The 17,960-nt window shown below is 35.2% G+C and overlaps 1 pseudogene; it reads right to left on the bottom strand.

Moving 5' to 3' along the window:
• Nucleotides 1-13,474: 13,474 nt before the first annotated feature.
• On the bottom strand, nt 13,475-17,441 carry LOC120206526 (annotated as a pseudogene).
• Nucleotides 17,442-17,960: the final 519 nt, after the last annotated feature.

Here is a 17,960-nt window from a genome sequence, read left to right on the forward strand (position 1 = left end):
AAATTAAAATAAGGGATAAGCGATAGGGTATGGTGTATGTGTTTTAATTAAAATAGGGTTTTAAAATTAAAAGAAAAAAAGATAAGGTTAAGAAGGTAGGGCCTGCTGTGGAAAGAAAGGAAGATAAGAAGAGGGTGAAATGTGCAACGTCAGATACTTGGGAAGCATGTATGGGTGGCAAAAGGTGATTTAGAGGTTTGGCTAAAATGCGCCAACCTATAAGAAGATGCTAATGTGTGTCGTCTTTAATGAAACGGTGTGCACGTCTTTGTAACAGATTTTTCCCATGCTTTGTGCGATTGCTATAGCTCATAGGGTCTGAATTTTACATTGTTCGAATGAAAATTTCAATTTTTTTAGTTTAAGCTTAATCGAAAATATTGGGTTCCTGAAAATAAAAAGGAAATAGAAAAAACTAGACGAAATAAATTACTATACAAAAATGATAAAAAAAAAAATTAAAGAATCAAAATTGAAAATGGGTTATCTCCCATAAAGCGCTTTTGTTTAACGTCGTTAGCTCGACGACCTAATTCAAACTACAGGTTCTAAGAGAAATATTTCATCCACTTCATACACTTTTCCAATTAAGAACATCATTATGACAAATTCTACGATCATATAATTCTTTTATTTTCTCCTTGTAGAATTTAGCATTCTCATATGTTTTCTTCGGATATTTTTTAGCTTTAAAGCTTGTCCAAAATAATAACCGGTGAAGTAGCATTTTCTCCTAAAAAAACATTCTTTAAGTGTTTCGGCATTTGTTTCAGTTCTATCTCAGGTGCCTGCAAAACAGAAGGCAAAACTTTAGACTTAGAAAGAATCAAAAGTAAATCAGAATAAACAAAAAATAAATTTTCCAACTCCTTGATTTCCTCATTGTATTCTTCTAACTCCCTTTACCAGTACATTTTCCAAGAGTCCTTATTGGTAGATGACAGATCTATAAACAATTTGAATTGATATTTTTGTATCCTTCAAAGGCATATTAGTAATTATATTATAAACATAGAGAGGCATCACATTAATAGAGGCGTCAAGATCATACATGGCTCGCTTTATCCCAACTTTACCAATTTTTCAGGGAATTGCGAACATACCTTGGTCTTTCAGTTTTGGTGGTAACTTTCGTTGGAAAATAGTTAAGACATGTTCTCCCATATTTACCTTCTCATTCTAGGTAAGTTTTCTCTTTGTTATGCAAAGGTCATTAAAAACCAATCATATCTTGGAACATTTCGGATAACCTTAAGGAGAGGTATACCAATTTCTACCTTCCAAAATACATCTAATATTTGCTTTTCCTCAGCTTGTTTATCCATTTTTACCAACCCTGATAGAAAATGTGGTGGCACAACATAGAGAGATGGTGTTGGATCCGTTTGTAATTCATCTTTATTCTTTTGGGATCTTGAGTCAACAACATTCTTTTCTTTTTGGATTGCTTCATCTTCTGGGATAGGTGGAGCGACAATTGTACCACTCCGAAGAGTGATAGTGCTGACATTCTCCCTTGGGTTTACCGCGGTTTGAGATGAAAGTTTACCTTGTGATTCCAAGCATCCCATGGTCTGAGCCAGTTAGCTTATCTGCTTGTTTATCTCTTGGAAGTGGGCTTCAGTACGAATATGGAATTTTTCCTAGTAAGGAGCCAACCTCTTAAAGATTGATTCTAATGATGACTTCTGTGGCTGCTGGGATGGTGGAGGTGGCCTTGATTTATAAGCTTGATTTGGCCTTGAGTTTTGAACGTAACTGATATTTGGATGATCCCTCTATCATGGATTGTAAGAATTGATGTAGGGATTATAAGCCCTTTGGGGAGGTCCTGGAAAGTTCCCTATTACATTAACTTGAGCAGATGTGTCATCTTGAATCAGTGGACAACCGTCTGTTGGATGATCAGGTAACGCACATATTCCATATAATATGTTGGTTCCAATCTTTCCTGCAAGAAGAGAGTTGACTACTTCAGTTAATATATCTATCTTATTTTCTAAGGAATATGAAATTATCTCATGAACCCTTCGAGGAGGTTCATTAGTTGGGCGGAACTATTGAGAATTTGCGGCCATCATGGAAATTAAATGCCTATCCTCAGTAGGAGTCATGTTCACTAAAGCTTCTCTGCTGACATCATCGATAATCTTCGTTTCCAATGGAGTTAATCCTTCATAAAAATATTGAATAGTGTTTTCTTAGTTAACCCATGTTGTGGGAAACTAGTACATAACTTTTTAAATCTATCCCAGTAGTCATAGAGTGACTCTCCCTCTAATTTCTTGATTCCAAGTATTCTTCTTCATAACTCACTTACCTTTGCTGTAGGAAAAAACTGTCAAGAAAAAGGCAAGTCGTTTGATCCCATGTGGTAATAGAATTTAGGGTAAATAAAATAATGACTCTTTATCTGAATCAGCTAAAGAAAAAAAGGAAAAGCTCTAAGTTTGATTTGGTCCTTAGATACTCCCTGTGGTTTCATGCTGGAGTAGACCATATAAAATTATGTGAGATGTTTATGTGGATTCTCGTTTGGTAATCTACGGAAGGTAGGGAGGAGATGAATAAGGTCAGTTTTTAACTGGTATGGAGTTTCGCCTTGGGGAAAATCAATGCAAAAAGGTTCTTGTTCAATATGAGCTGCGGCTAACTCTCTGATAGTGAGATCGACCATCGGATTTGGTTATGTATTAATGGATTCGCTTGAACTTGATTCTGGATCTAGTTGTTTTCTCCTTCTTTCTCGAAGCGTTTGTGCGTGAAGTCTTCGAGCTCTGCCTTCGATTTTCGGGTCGTAATCCACTAATTCACCCGGGTTTGTCCTGGTCATAAATCAAAAGCAAACAAAAATCAGTATCTTTGGCGAAGTCCCCGTCAACAGTGCGAATTTGACAACTGTCGTTTTGATGTCAAAATAAATTTCTTATTCTCAATTAATAAATAAGAAAGACATATGTAGTAAAAAGAAGTAAGGGTCGATCCACAGGGAGTTAGAAAATTCCCAAATTTGGTTTGAATTGCTTTGACCAGGCGATATGCAGTAAATAAAATGGGGCTTGATAAAAAAGGTTAAATAAGAAAAGACAATTTAAAGTGAAAATAAAGAAAATAGAAAATGAAAAGTTGAAAATAAATATGGTAAAAAGCAGCCTCAAGCCTTGCTTTGACTCAATTTTGTTTCTGATCATCGAAAATGGATTTTCACTTCAGGATTCATGCCAGTTACAGTCTACAAGGTCCACTCCCTTGTAACTTGCTTTTCACTTTAGTAACGATTTCCGCAAAGCCAATCTTTGGAAAACCAACTTTTAATTGAACCAACTTTAGTAACGATTAGCGCAAAAACAATTTTAGTTTAGGAAAAGACCGACTCGGATTATGTTGTATCTCTGAGAATCATACCCGATCTCAGTTTCCCTTAGCGGACCGCCACTAAGTGTGTTCACATGAAGTCGGATTTTCTATTCACTGATATTTCCTCTCAACTTTAAATTAGAATAACATCCAGACCAACGTCGACTTTTTAAAATGAAAATGTTTTGATTTTATAGGATAGGTCAATTACCTATCCAAGTTTCCAGAAACCTGAAAGTGACATCCTGAAGATGTTAAGAGCTTTTCAATTCTCACATATTGAATTGAGTCATCGCTTAGCCTTGCGACTTATGAGAAAAATTAGCTAAGCATGACCGAAGTCATACTTAGCCTATTTAAAATAAAAATAGAATAAAGATGAAAATAAAGAAAAACTTTTATAAAACCAAATAAGCGAAAGCTGCTAAATCAAATCTAAAACAAGTGTGTTCTGAGCCTTACCCCAAGGGGGTATTTATAACTTCTAAAGTCCTAAAGATAAACATAGAAATTAAAATAAAAATAATCCTAAAGATAATTCCAAATGTTTTTCAAATTCAAACTTTAAAATTCAAAAATAAATCTTTTAAGATATCTTTGCCCGTCCACCTTCCAGAAGGTGCTGACTAAATCTTTCTAGAAAATTGCTACTGACTGGACCTTCTAGAAACTGTCATGTTAGACAGTGTCATGCCAATAGTCGAGCCCATGTCTCCAGTCGTGACCCAATAATAGTAAAAAAATACAGAATGCGCCCTTTTTACTGCTAATTCTGAAAAATAAGATCATGTACGAAAATAAGTACAATACAACTAAATCAGTGGTAATAAATCCATAAGATCGAAGAATTAACGAGAAAATATTATCAATTTAGAACACTCATCAATGTGCCTTGGCACAATCAGTTTGACATTGGACTTTCTCGAAGCCAAGGTACCAAGCAACATGTAGACCTTTTAAGATGCCCAAGAGCTCAGTGTGGAGGGGTTGAGAAATTCCCAGGTATTTGTTGAAGCCGATAATTGACTCTCCAACAGAATTGCAGATGAGACCACCTAGTTTGCCATGGGAACTAAGAGGATGAATGGCTTCATCTGTATTGATTGTTATCAAATCTGAAGCAGCAAGCTTCCATCAAGCTACTTCCGAGTTATTGGAACGAGAGTGGCATGGAGGAGGCAATGAATAGGATTAGTAAGAGGCCCAAGTCTCATTAAGGCGGGTGGTAACACTATTGGGGAGAGTGATGTTGGAGAAGACCGATGATTTGCGCCGCTTCCAAACCTTCCAAAGAAGAGAAGAAAACATGATATTCCAAGGGATATATGTACCTGGAAAGAGAGTGTTAGAGTTGAGGTAACGGGTTATCCAGTCTTGAAGAGACAAGTTGAAGAAATCTAGGTCAGGCTGGCCATAGGAGAGGGAGCGCCAAAGGTCCTTGGTAGAATTATAGTCACGAAGGACGTGAATGGTAGACTTCTCCGCAGCACTACGAACGTAAAAAGAGGGATCATCAGTGAGACATCGATACTAATCTACTAAGATTCGTTAGCAATCTATCATTCATAGCGAGCCACAAAAAGTATTTAATATGCTCAGGGACCTGGGTGCTCCAAATGAGTCTCCACATTGGGTTACGAGTATTCCATGTAGGGGCAGAGAGGTTTTGGTAAACCGATTTGACAACGAAAATCCCTTTATTGCAAGGATTCCAATAACAACAATCTAACCCGCTTCAGGAGTAGGATGGTGGATGTTACAGAGGTGATGAATGGCTTCTGGAATAATGAGCTAAGAGAGGAGAGGGCAGTTTCAGGAACCATTCGAGTCCACCATACCACAAACCAGGGTATTGTCGTTAATTGGAGCAGAGTCAGTGCACCAGTTGGATAGAGGGCTAAGTTTGGGAATCCAATTATCTTTCCATAACCTAGCATGGATAGCATCCACAATGGACCAGGAGATGATTCCATGAAAGGAATGCCAAATATTAGCTAGGGCACGCCAAAGATGGGAACAGTTAGGGCGAGAAATAGAGTTCGGGCATGGTTCCGTCATCTTGTATTTTTGGTGGAGAAGAACAATCCAGTAGCCATCCGGTTTAGGAACCAAGGCATAGAAAAGCTTTGTGAGAAAGGCGGTGTTGTGGTTGTGAAGATTTCGGAGCCCAAGACCACCACTTATGCGAGGTTGTGTGATGGTGTTCCACCAAACAAGAGGAATGCCTTTGCTTTTTTCATTCGAACCCAAATAAAATTCCTGATCAGCTTCTCAATGTCTTCGCAGACACAAGTGGGAAAATGACAGGTTTGCATGAAATAAGTCGATATAGCTGAAAGGACAACATTGGAGAGAGTAATACGAATCGTAAGGGAAAGGTGTTTAGAAGCCCACCCCTCAAGTTTTTTTTACGAATTTTATCAAGGACGAGGTTGAAAAAATCACACATGATACGTCTGTGCATGACTGGGGTGCTAAGATAAGTTCCAAGATTCAAGACTTGATTGATTCCAAGACAGGACTCACCTCATGGGCATGACTAAGAGTAGTATTGGTAGAGAAAAAACTTGGATTTTTCTTTGTTGACATTATTACCAGAAAAATGACTAAACTCATCAAGAATATAGTTCAAGATTTTGGCCTGATCAATGGTAGCTTTGGCAAAGAGGATGAGGTCGTCGGCGAAAAAAAGGTGAGAGATGGGAAGGCCACCTGTAACGAGTTAAAAATGTATCCAAATCCCTTCTTTGACATCCTTCGAGATACAATGACAGAGCCTTTCTATGGTGAGGACAAAGAGATACAGGGAGAGAGGGTCAATGTGACGGATGCCTCTTTTAGGGTGGAAGGTATTACTAAGGGTACCATTGATTTGGATTGGATTTGCATAAAGGAGGAGGAAATGCAGTGCATGATTAGACAAGAGGTAGTAGGAGGGAAACCAGCCTCATTCAGAGTATCAGAAATAAATTCCAAGTGGAGTCAATCGAAAGCTTTTTCAAGATCAATCTTGACAAACTATCCAACCGACTTTCCCTTTTTTGGATTTCATTAAGTGGATGACCTCTTGGTTGATAATCACATTCTCAGCTATGCCTCTACTAGAGATAAAACTTTGGGGAAATGAGTTTAGGAAGGATAGGCTTCAGCCTACAGACTAAAAGTTTGGTGATGAGTTTGTAGAGAACAAAATAGAGGCTAATAGGCCGAAATTCCTTGAAGAAAGACGGTCTGTGAGTCTTGGGAATAAGAACAAGAATACTTCTGTTAAGGGCAGGGTCAATGTTTGAACCAGAGAAGACCGAATGAATCATAGAGCAAATGGAGGGGCTAACAATATCTCAAATGTTTATAGAAAAAGGGGTATGAAGACCATCAGCGCGAGGAGACTTGAGGGGGGACATGGAGAAAAGGGCATCCTTGATCTCAGAAGGGTCAGGAATGTTATCAAGGAATTGGATTTCATGAGGAGGGATGGACGAGAAGAAACCAGAAAGGGGGAAAGGACCAACAGAAACGTCATCAACGGAAAAGAGGTCACAGAAGAAGTTGATGGCTTCTTTTTGGATGAAAGCGTCATCAGAAAACCAATCATCGGAAGGAAGCTTGATGGAGGAGATACGGTTAAAGCGTTTGTTCATGGTGGCTTTTTTGTGGAAATAAGACGTGTTCCTATCTCCAAAGGTGATCTAGTCAGAACGAGACTTTTGTTTCCAAAGGAGTTCCTCGTGGTCCAAGATTTGTTCAAGATCAAATTGGAGTTGAGATTCAAGATGGCAGAGGTATGAATTCCTTTTTTGTCGAGGCTTTTTTGGATACCCCGAAGTCTGGCTAAGATATTATTTTTTCGGCGAGTGATCGAACTGAAAACGTTCTGATTCCAAGAATTGGCGGTGGCAGTGAAGTTGGAAATAGTCTCAAAGAGATAATTGTCCCAGTTCTAGGAGACAAGATTAAGGAAATCTTCATATTGGGCCCAGCCCGAAAAATAATGAAAGGGGCTTTTATAACGGTCGGAGGGGAGTGATTGATGGAAACAAGAAGGGGACGATGATCCGATTTCATTCGAAGGAGGTGGTGAACTAGGGTGTGAGGGTAAGAGTCAATCCAAGTATCATTAGAAAGACATCGGTCAATCCGAACGATACAATTGCCTTTGTACCAAGTGTAGTCAAAACCTAGGTAGCCAAGATCATGGAGACCAGTGTCAAAGATGGCAGAAATGAACTTCTGCTCAGGTTTGGAGGAGTTCATGCAACCCATATGATCATCAGGAGTGATGGTAGCATTGAAATCACTCGGAATGATCCACAGCTCAGAAATGTGGTTGGCAAGAGTTCGCAAGTAATCCCACAATATTTTTCTTTTGGTAGGTTGGGAACTAGTGTAATTAAAGGTAGCAAGGAAGGAACAGTTGTTATCGAAACTATGAACACGACAGTGGATAAATTGGAAGTGGCTAAAGAGAGCCTCAACATGAACATGGTCACACCAGCAGATCCAGAACCCACCCGAGAACCCTACGGCTTCGACACGGAAAGAGTTAGGGATATTAAGCGCGGCTATAGCTTTGTCGACATTGGACGAACTGATACGAGTTTCAAGGAGACAAAATATCAGGTTTATGATTCCAGAGGTATTGACGGGAAACTCTGTTAAAATTGCGATTGGCGCAACCCTGAGCATTCCAAATAAAAAGATTCATAATAATAAAAAAAATAAAGGGAGTAATAAAAGCAAACAGTGCTTTATTCGGCCATGGGATCAAAAACAGGAAGTGTCTGGCCTCTTGTAACAGCAGCTGAAGGAATTGGCAGGTTGTTATCCGGCTGGTGATGAACGATTTGGTGTTTGGACTTGTCGAGGGAAGGCCTATGGGGACCATCCTTCTGCGCTTGGTCCGATGACTCAGCATGCAACGTTTGGTCTCTACGTTAATTCTGCATGGCAAGAGCATTTAAGCTTGTATTAGGTTTAGATATTTTAGAATTTAAAATACCGTTTTTCCTGGAAGATAAAGAGATATTGGACGATTTTCTGGGGATTGTGGTCAACTTCCCTTTAGCTTTGGAAGCTGCCATCTGCTGGTGGGGTAAAGAAGCCACGTGGGAGATATCATTTGAATGAAGTTTGCATGGTAACTTGAACGGGGATAATTGCCGCAGATTGAGGATGGTGCTCGTCCGAAATTTCCTCCTGGATACTAGTCGATTGCCGTTGATCTTTGACAGCTTCAAAGGTGGGATTTGAAATCGGGTTAAAAGAGGAAACGCTCTTGGGGCCTTGATTCGCGAGATTAGATAACCGGGATTGCCGCTTCTTCCTCTCCACGATCATCCAGGGACCGAAAGGGTCCTCGGGGGTGGTTTCAGGTGGAGGCGGAGCTGGCGGGGCATCTGCTGCATATTATTCTGTTGCATAGCAGGAACAAAGGCTTGGCAATAATGGTCCTTAAGGTGGCCGTAGATACCGAGTGGAAACTGGAAACAAACGGTTGGCAATGACTCATATTCGACGATTTGGGTGGGACCGTTGATGATGATTTTGGAAACCAACGGTTTCCGGAGGTTTATGCTGATTGCTATTCAGGCAAAACATCCCCGGTGGCCATTATTGGTTTGATAATCCACTTTAATAACAGAGCCGATCTGGCTCCCTATGGTTTCAATGAAGCCACGGTTATGGAGGGTGGTCGGGAGCCTAGGGAGGCGGATCCACGCCATGAGACGACTCTGATAGGCTTGGGAAGCTTGGATGTCGATCGACAATGGCTCGACGGTGATGTAATGTCCGAAGATGGTCCAAGGCCCATCGGTTAAGACTTTAAGTAGTCTCCTTGATCACAAAACTTGACAAGGTAGAAGTCAAACTCGATGTCCATCAACTTAATAGGGAACGAGGGTTTCCAAATTCCGTAAATGCGATTTTCCAAGGTATTGTAGCTCACCTGACGACCAAGGATCTTGACAACAAGTGTTAATTCCATGCTCTTGATGGCCAGAGTTGGGACCCTTTCCGAGAAGTTAATGGTGGGGATGCCATCCATGTTGCCAATGGAGATATCATCTTCGCAGAGGTCTATATCGTCATTGACCAGATCATAATATCAAATTGCGGTTACGAATTTTGTTGCAGATGCGGTTGCGGTGTCACGATTGTTGCGAGCGTGATCTCTTCCTCAAAAATCACAATAAATCTAAAATATTATATTTATACATTTTACATTTATCTTTTAATATACTAATATTAATATATTCTTTTAATATTTTATTTTAAAAATAAAAATTTAATTTCATAGATAAAAATTTATTAAAAACAAATATAAATTATTGAAGTGCTATCATACTGGATAATGGGTAATAACAATTATCATGTTAATGAATAACATATAAACAATATCACTAAAATCATATCAAATTTTTTATATTATAACACAAAAATATTCATTTTACATAACTTAGAAAGAAAAAAAATATATAACTACAAATATAAAAATTATATATCTTACAATTCACCACCAAAATGAATAGAGTGACGGATCTACAGCATTTTCATCTTTGTCATTGTCTTGGTTTTGATTCCTTCCTATTTCATGTGAATAAGACATCACATTATGTGCATCATAAAATGCATCATTAGTATGAAACATGTTGTATGATAAAATTTTATAGTAAATAGATTAGATAAAATTTTATAGTTTCATAGTATATAGATAAAATACATATGCTATTATAATATTATAAAGTGAATTCCTCTCTAATACAAAATTTATATAATAATAAATAAACATATAATTATGATACTTAATGTTAATATAAAAATTTAATTTAAAATTATTCACGTTAATCTTAGATATGAGAAAAATTCAATTTAAATTTAAATAAATTTAATTAAATAACGTTAATAAATAATTTAATTAATTTAAATTTAAATAACTATTATGATATTATTAATGATATTTATTTATAATTCAGTTTTAAGAATTAAAGTATAACAATTCATCTATGTAATTTTATATTTAAGATAATTTAAAGTTTGTTGCGACATTACGGCGCAATTTATAGCGTGTTGCGGTGCTACGTAACGGTTTTTGACCGCAACAATTGTGATGCGGTTCCCTTATCGTATTGCGTTGATATTGCGTCGCGGTAACTTTCAAAAACGTTACGGTGCGGCCGTTACGTTGCGTTGCGGCCGCAATTTAATACTATGGTCTAAATAGCAGGTTCAGAGGGAAAAGAAGCATTACTTCCAATTAGGGGGTGTAAACGAGCCGAGTCTAGCTCGAGTATTGCTGAGCTCGACTCGACTTGAAAACTCTGAAATGGAGCTCGACTCGACTCGAAAACTCGTGAGCTTAAAATTTTCAAACTCGACTCGAACTCAAAATCCTGAACTGAAGCTCGTGAGCAGCTCGAAATAAAAAAAAATCTTAAACTTAACTCAATTGAAGCCTAAAACTCAAACTCGAACCTGAACCTTAAATACATGAAAATCTTATTGTATTTTTTTTAAAAAAAATCAATACATAAATATTAATATTATTAATAATTTATATATTTTAAATAAAATCTTAATATATTATAGTTTCGAGCACGAGCTTTTCGAGTCGAGTATCAAGCAGCTTGTTTCAGCTCGTTAAGAACTCGAGTCAAGCTCTAGTAGAGTCCATTCGATCCGAGTATTTATCGAGTCTTGATCGAGTTTATCTCGAATAACTCACGATCTATCTTGTCTCATTTACAACCTTACTTCTAGTGACCATGTCTTTGTAGGAGTACGATGATTGGGATTGGGCAGATTATCACCGGCTGGTGGATCATGGGGATTTTCGTTGCGGCGGCGATGCTTTTTGGGAAGCTGGGGATCAGATGGATTTTCAGAGCGTGTATCAGTCATAGCAGGCAGTTAAGTAGCATTTTTAGTTGTTTTAAGTTCTATATAAATGAATTTTAAATTTATGAATTTAAAAATCATTAATTTTAACTATAAAATTTTAAGATCGACCATATATAAGCAGTTGTCAAGCACAAACACAAAATTAATACATATATTTAATAATTAAATTATTCAAATAATCAAAATCAGGTAGAAAAAAATCACGAGAGTTATGCAATAATGTATAGTATTAGATTAATATTAATTATATTCCCTTCTAATAAACAATGATGTGACATGTATTATCTTGTCGTTAGTTTTTTTTTATAATGGTTATATGAAAAATATTTTAATTATGTATTTAGTTTATTGTTATAGTTGAAAATATTCAACATAAATTTGAATATATTTTATATAATGCTCAAAAAATAAATGAAGGGAAAGTTTATTCTTTAAGTTAATTTTAAGAATATTTGGATATTTAGACGTGTTTAGTAACATGAAATGTCTTTAGAATTTAATTTTTTTTTTTATCTTTCTATGCATATTATATTAGAATTAGGAAATTGAAACAATGCATTTAACAATAATACAAGAATATTATTTCCACGTCTGTTTAAGTTGTTTCAAATATTTAGATAGATAAAATTAATCATTTAATAAATAAAAATCATAAATTTTATCAGCTCAATAATTTAAACATTTAAAATTTAATTTTCAAGAGCTCCCATGATTTTCACATCTGAATTATTTTTTTAATTAAAAATATTTTGCTTTCCTTTTTCTATTCGTATCATATTTAAATAAAAAATATTATAATTACTCAAGATATTCTCTTAAATATTTCGATTATACATTACAATCTAGGGAGAATTGATCAAATCTAAGTGATTATATCTCCATCTTATCTCTTCCCTCTATATTTCCAACCACCCAAATCAATGACTTTAGAATAATTATATTTGAAAAATGTAATAAGAATTAAGAAGAGTGATAAAAGACTTATATCCTAATTTTTTTTTATCTTATATTCAAATATAAGAAAATTATTTTATTAACTTCATTTAAATATTTATAAAAACAACAAAGCTAAAGATACCTTACAATAATAATTATTAAATTTCAAAAAATTACTTAAACATTTTTTTATGTCTCTTTCTTTTTTTTGAATTACTTATTGGTATCCGATCTATTAACCGACTAATCTATATCGGGTACTGCAGAGCTGAAGGCGACCTTCCCAACCCAATTTACTACTCCATTCGCTAACTCCATGGTTCAATTGTCTATCCCTTTTATACTACGTTCAATCTATATTAGCTCGTCTTTTTTTTCTTTTTCTTAAATTTCATATTATAATAGATATTTTTACACAATAAATTTAAATAAACAATTGAAAATATATTATATCCTTTTTAAAGAAAAATGATAATGATGATATGTGTCACAAATGAATGTAAATATATTTTATATGTAAAAAATAATTAAATTATGATGAAACTTTTGATATCATATTGATAGCAACCCAGGTTCCCCTTGTCCCCATTTTGATGTGGTTTGTTTCTTTTAATTATAGGGTAACACATGTCACATTCTGATTAATGAAAAATAAATTAAAATAAATTTAATTCTTCAATCGATTAGTGACACGTGTTGTGACATTTGTCACTAGTGACACGTGGTACCGTCTGATTCGAGGGTTAGATTTATTTTAATTTATTAAAAACATGACTAAATTGATAGAATATGTAAGTAATATGGACTAAATATGTTATTATACCAAAATATTTAACTACCACATCACCTTATCCATTAAATGTTAACAACAAGTGACTTGATTGAAAACAATTAAATAATAAGACGATTCGATTATCAAAATTGAAATATCATTAGTTAAAGTGAAAATTGACGATAATGAAATATTCATCGATATAATTTACCTAGTACTTTTCGAACATCAATTGCTGATAGTTTACGTGCTAATCAAATTTGATTTCTTACATTTTTGCTTATTAATTATGATGACATTCTTTTTTATTAAATTGGAATAAATATAAAGCAGTATTTGTTTAAAAATAACTTTTAATTATTTGACATTAAACTCTCATATCACTAGTATTTATAATGTTCGAACTCGAGACCTCAAGAAATAACAATAATTCCTTAACCATCGAGGTCATTTAGTTCGTGCTAATTATCATGACATTCACTATATGCCCATAAGGACATTATTGTTTTGATTTCAACGTGCGCCTTCAAGTTCAAACGCGACTCGATTATTAATGCTATCGTACCCCAGTGAGCTGCCGGTTGCACCATCGCTGTAACTGTTGCCAAATACACCAAGCATATACTCAGTTTCTTCTTCCTGTAAATTACTTTTGTCCCAAGGGAGACTGATTGCTTGCAGTCCTGCCAATTCATGGGCTACTTCCTTCATACTTGGCCTTTCCTCTCCCTTCATTCTCAAACATCTCCGAGCTAACAAAGCTACTTCTTTTAGATGCCTAACGTTCCCGTAGTTAAGCACCTTCGGATCCAGAATTTCGAGCAACCGATCTTCTTTCATCAAAGAAACAAATTGCACAGGCAAAACTTTGGGTTCTTCTGATCTTTTAAAACAAACCGCCTTTTGTCCGGTAAGCAACTCGATGAGAACTACTCCGAAGCTATAAACATCGCTCTTTTCGGTCAATTGGCCTGTATGCATATATTCAGGATCCAGATAACCGAAAGTTCCTTGCACCATTGTAGTTATCTGCGCCTGGTCAGATGTGATCAATCTCGAAGCTCCGAAATCGGAAACTTTTGCAGTGAAGTTGTCATCCAACAATATGTTAGCCAACTTGATGTCTCGATGAATGATCGGAATCGAAGCGGAGGAATGCAAATAAGAAAGGGCTTCCGCCGTTTCAATGGCGATTCTCAAACGAGCTTCCCATGGAATAAACGACTCATCTGCAACATTGTGAAGGTGGTCGAAAAGGGTCCCATTAGTCACATATTCATAAACCAACAAAGGAACCGGCGTCTCCAAACAACATCCTAGGAGGTTGACGACATTCCTGTGGTTGATCTGGTAAAGCACAGTTATTTCATTAATGAAGGGTTCAACTTGACTATGATCTCCGATTCTCGATTTTTTATGGCCACCAATCGACCGTCGGGCAATGTTCCTTTGTAAACTGTTCCTTGTCCTCCTTGTCCTAAGATTCTACTGTCATGGTAACTGTTCGTCGCCTTCTCCAGTTCTTCAGCTGCAAAAACTTTGATCTTTTCACCGCACCCTTCACGTTGGGAAAGATGGTGTTGTAATAAATTGCCACCATTTTGCAGAAAGTACTTTTGCCTTAGTTTGACAATTTGTCTTTGCCTTAGCATCAAAAGCAACAATGCTATACCCAAGAGGATAGCAACGAAGCCAAATCCAATACCTGTAAATATCATTATTTGAGTTTAATATCAGTCGGAATTAATTAAGTCATTCTACCACGACATTATTCACACGTGGACTCTCGTATCAACATAATAGATACAAACCTAGGGCAACATTGAGGGGAGATGTGTCGTGGATAGGACGAGTGCAGCCAGTTCCATTTTTCCAGCCGTCACCTTCAAATCCCTCCGGACATGAACAATTATAACTCCCTGCCAAATTATAACATGTTCCGTTGCATGGCTGTAAAGTTTCACACTCGTTTATATCTGCATTATTATCAACAAGAAGTAATTAATTAATGGAAACTTTATTAATTAATTGGCAACTTATATCTCATAACTTATCTCTTAATTATCATCACTACAAATGATCGTAATTTTTTATAATTATAGAATAAAAATAAAAATTTACTCATCATTTATATAGCTATTGTTTTTACAATAACAAAATTAAGCAATACTGAACATCCCATAAGTTGGTGGAGAAGTGCTTTTGCACATCACTGCACAGTGCTGAAGGTAAAAGCCAAATTTTCTAGCTTTTGCTTTTGAGATTCACGTTTAGTGAGGAAATACCATTATTAACCCCATGATCTTCATCGATTTCATTAAAATATTGTTTTATATATTCAAATATGATTAAAAAAATAATTTATATTTATAAAAATAAAATATAAAACATCGTTGATAAAAATATAATATTAATACAAATAATTTATATTCAAATATTATTTTATTATAATATTAATAAACATAATTTAGATTCAATTATTATAAATTGTTTCATTTTTTCAGTAAAAATATTTTATGTATTTTTATTATAATTTAAATTGATATATTTTATATATTATAATTTTAAAATTTTAAAAATCATTTAAATATGTATTTTTTAACTTATAACATCATATCTAAAATTAATCGTTTACTTAAAAAAAAATACTTTTTAACAATAATACTAAACACTACAAAATAACCCAAAAATACTTCTTAAAATTACCTTTTCACATCACTTTTCCATTACACTTTCAAAAATAATGTTAAACTTACTCTTAATTTAAATTAATTAGATTCCTTTTTGTTCATAAATTAAAGGATATTATATAATTAAACTCATGTATTTCTCTATATCGTAATAATAACAATTTTAATTAAAAATTAAAACATAATTATTTATTGTGTTGACACCATAACCAATGAAAAACAAAGAATTTTCTAGATGAAAAGTGATTTTTAATTTTTCAATCTGAAGGACAAAAGTTTAAAAAAGATAGTGATTTTAGTTTTTGAATATGAAATAATCAAAACATCATTCTTATTTTTGGTTTAATGAAAAAACAAATGTTTAAATTATACTCTTTATTAGTTTTAGATGTCTAAAGATTTTTTTGTTCAAAGTAAGCGTCTAACGTTTCCAACGTTTCCGACGTTACTTTTTTAGGTGTCTACGTCGTAACAACTGTTAAAAAGAATTTTCCGTCTCTCCGTCTGCTATGTTTGAATGTTTTATTTTCTTTGATTTAGGTATTTGGATTTAGGGATTTGAGTTTTGAAATTTAAGGATTTAGGAGATGGGGAGGGTGGCCGGGGATAGAATTGATGCTTTGAGATTAAGAATTTCGGGACTTTTTTTTTAGATTTTAGAAAAATTTAGAGAAGTTTTTTTTAAAAAAATAATAATAAATTTTTTGAAATTTTATAAAAGAAACACGTGCCCATTAACAGTTTTTAAACTGCCATTACTTTCTAAGCTAAAGTCGAAACGTTAGACACTTACTTTAAGCCTAAAATTCTTTAGACACTTAAAATGAGTAAAAAGTATAATTTAAGCATTTATTTTTCAATAAGCCTTATTTTTCCTATAAATTTCTCACGTGACCAAATACGTATTTTAATTTCTCACATAGTAACATGTAGAAAGAACTGATAGATTTACCTTGGCATCCGTTAGAGAGGTAAGGATTCCCTTGGTAACCATCCAAGCAGTTGCAGAGATACCCATAAGTATCTTCCGAATCAACACAAATGCTATTTTCCTTGCATGCAAAGCTATTCATATCCTCCTTCGCTTCACTGCAATTTGTATACCCGATTGTCCAATCCAGAACAACTGCAAATTCCTTATCTTGTAAATCGTATCCACCAAGATCCGAATTCGAGAAGTTATAGACTCCATCCTCAGCAACAAACGCGTAACTACAAGGATTATCAAGCAAAACCCGGCTATAATTAGTATAGCTTCCAAGAGTTATATTATAACCCCTCACTCCTTTTGGGATCGCCGTCTGGCAGCAACCGATGCCTGAGCAAGAACCGTTAATTGCATCGGTGATGCTACTACAAAACGATAGACAACCCGTTGCGTACTCATCGTTGTTGCCTCGGACGAAGGCGTACGTGTCACAACCGATTGCTGTTAACTTGTTCCGGATGCTATCTATGGGGAATTTCAAGAGGTCGACCTGGAATGTGGAGGAAGTACCACTGACATAACAGTCGTAGATTGCTGAACCAAGGATTTTAAGATGACCATCTAAAGATATGTTCATCACTTGTATGTTACCAGTGGTTAAGAATGCTTGGTTGGGTATGACACTAGTGTTACATGTGATGAAAAAGTCTTCACTGATATTGCAATCGCCGCCGGTACCGAAAGGGTACGGGATGATAACATCGCCGCAGTGACTTTGGCACCCTGGTTTCGCTTGTGCCGCCGCTTTCTTTACCGTAGCTGCCATCATTATCGCAAGGATTAGCATAAGCACCATCATCGCCACAGGATTGCAACTCATGTTGCACAGGTTTAAAGGTATGTGTCGGGTACAAGTCTGGTATATGTTTTTTATATATTTGAAAGTAAATAAGACATGTTTATATACAAGTTTTTGAGTTTTCGAAACAAGTTGGAACCTTTAGAATAGTTCAAGTCAACATGTTCAGATTTCTTCTTTAATTTACAACAAAGGGATAGTTAGCGGGGATTTTCTTTATTTGCCAAAGTGTAAGACTTGTTTTAGTTATTACATAAATCAGTATCATCATCGATCATCGATTAAGACTCTACTTAGATTAATTTACCTTCATTCTGCTCTTTAATTTAAGGCTTAATTATAAAATAAGTACCTAAATTATACTGATTTTCACGAATAGGTGCCTATAGTATTTTTTTGAATGATTTCGGTGCCTAACGTTACAAACGTTACCACTTTAGGTGCCCAGGCTGTAATTGTCGTTAGTTTTCTCCGTTAAGTGACACGTGTCACACTTTGATAATTTTAATTTTTTAAATT

The sequence above is a fragment of the Hibiscus syriacus genome, unplaced genomic scaffold, assembly GCF_006381635.1.
Source record: "Hibiscus syriacus cultivar Baekdansim isolate YM2019G1 unplaced genomic scaffold, ASM638163v2 tig00000477_pilon, whole genome shotgun sequence".
Lineage (NCBI taxonomy): Eukaryota > Viridiplantae > Streptophyta > Magnoliopsida > Malvales > Malvaceae > Hibiscus > Hibiscus syriacus.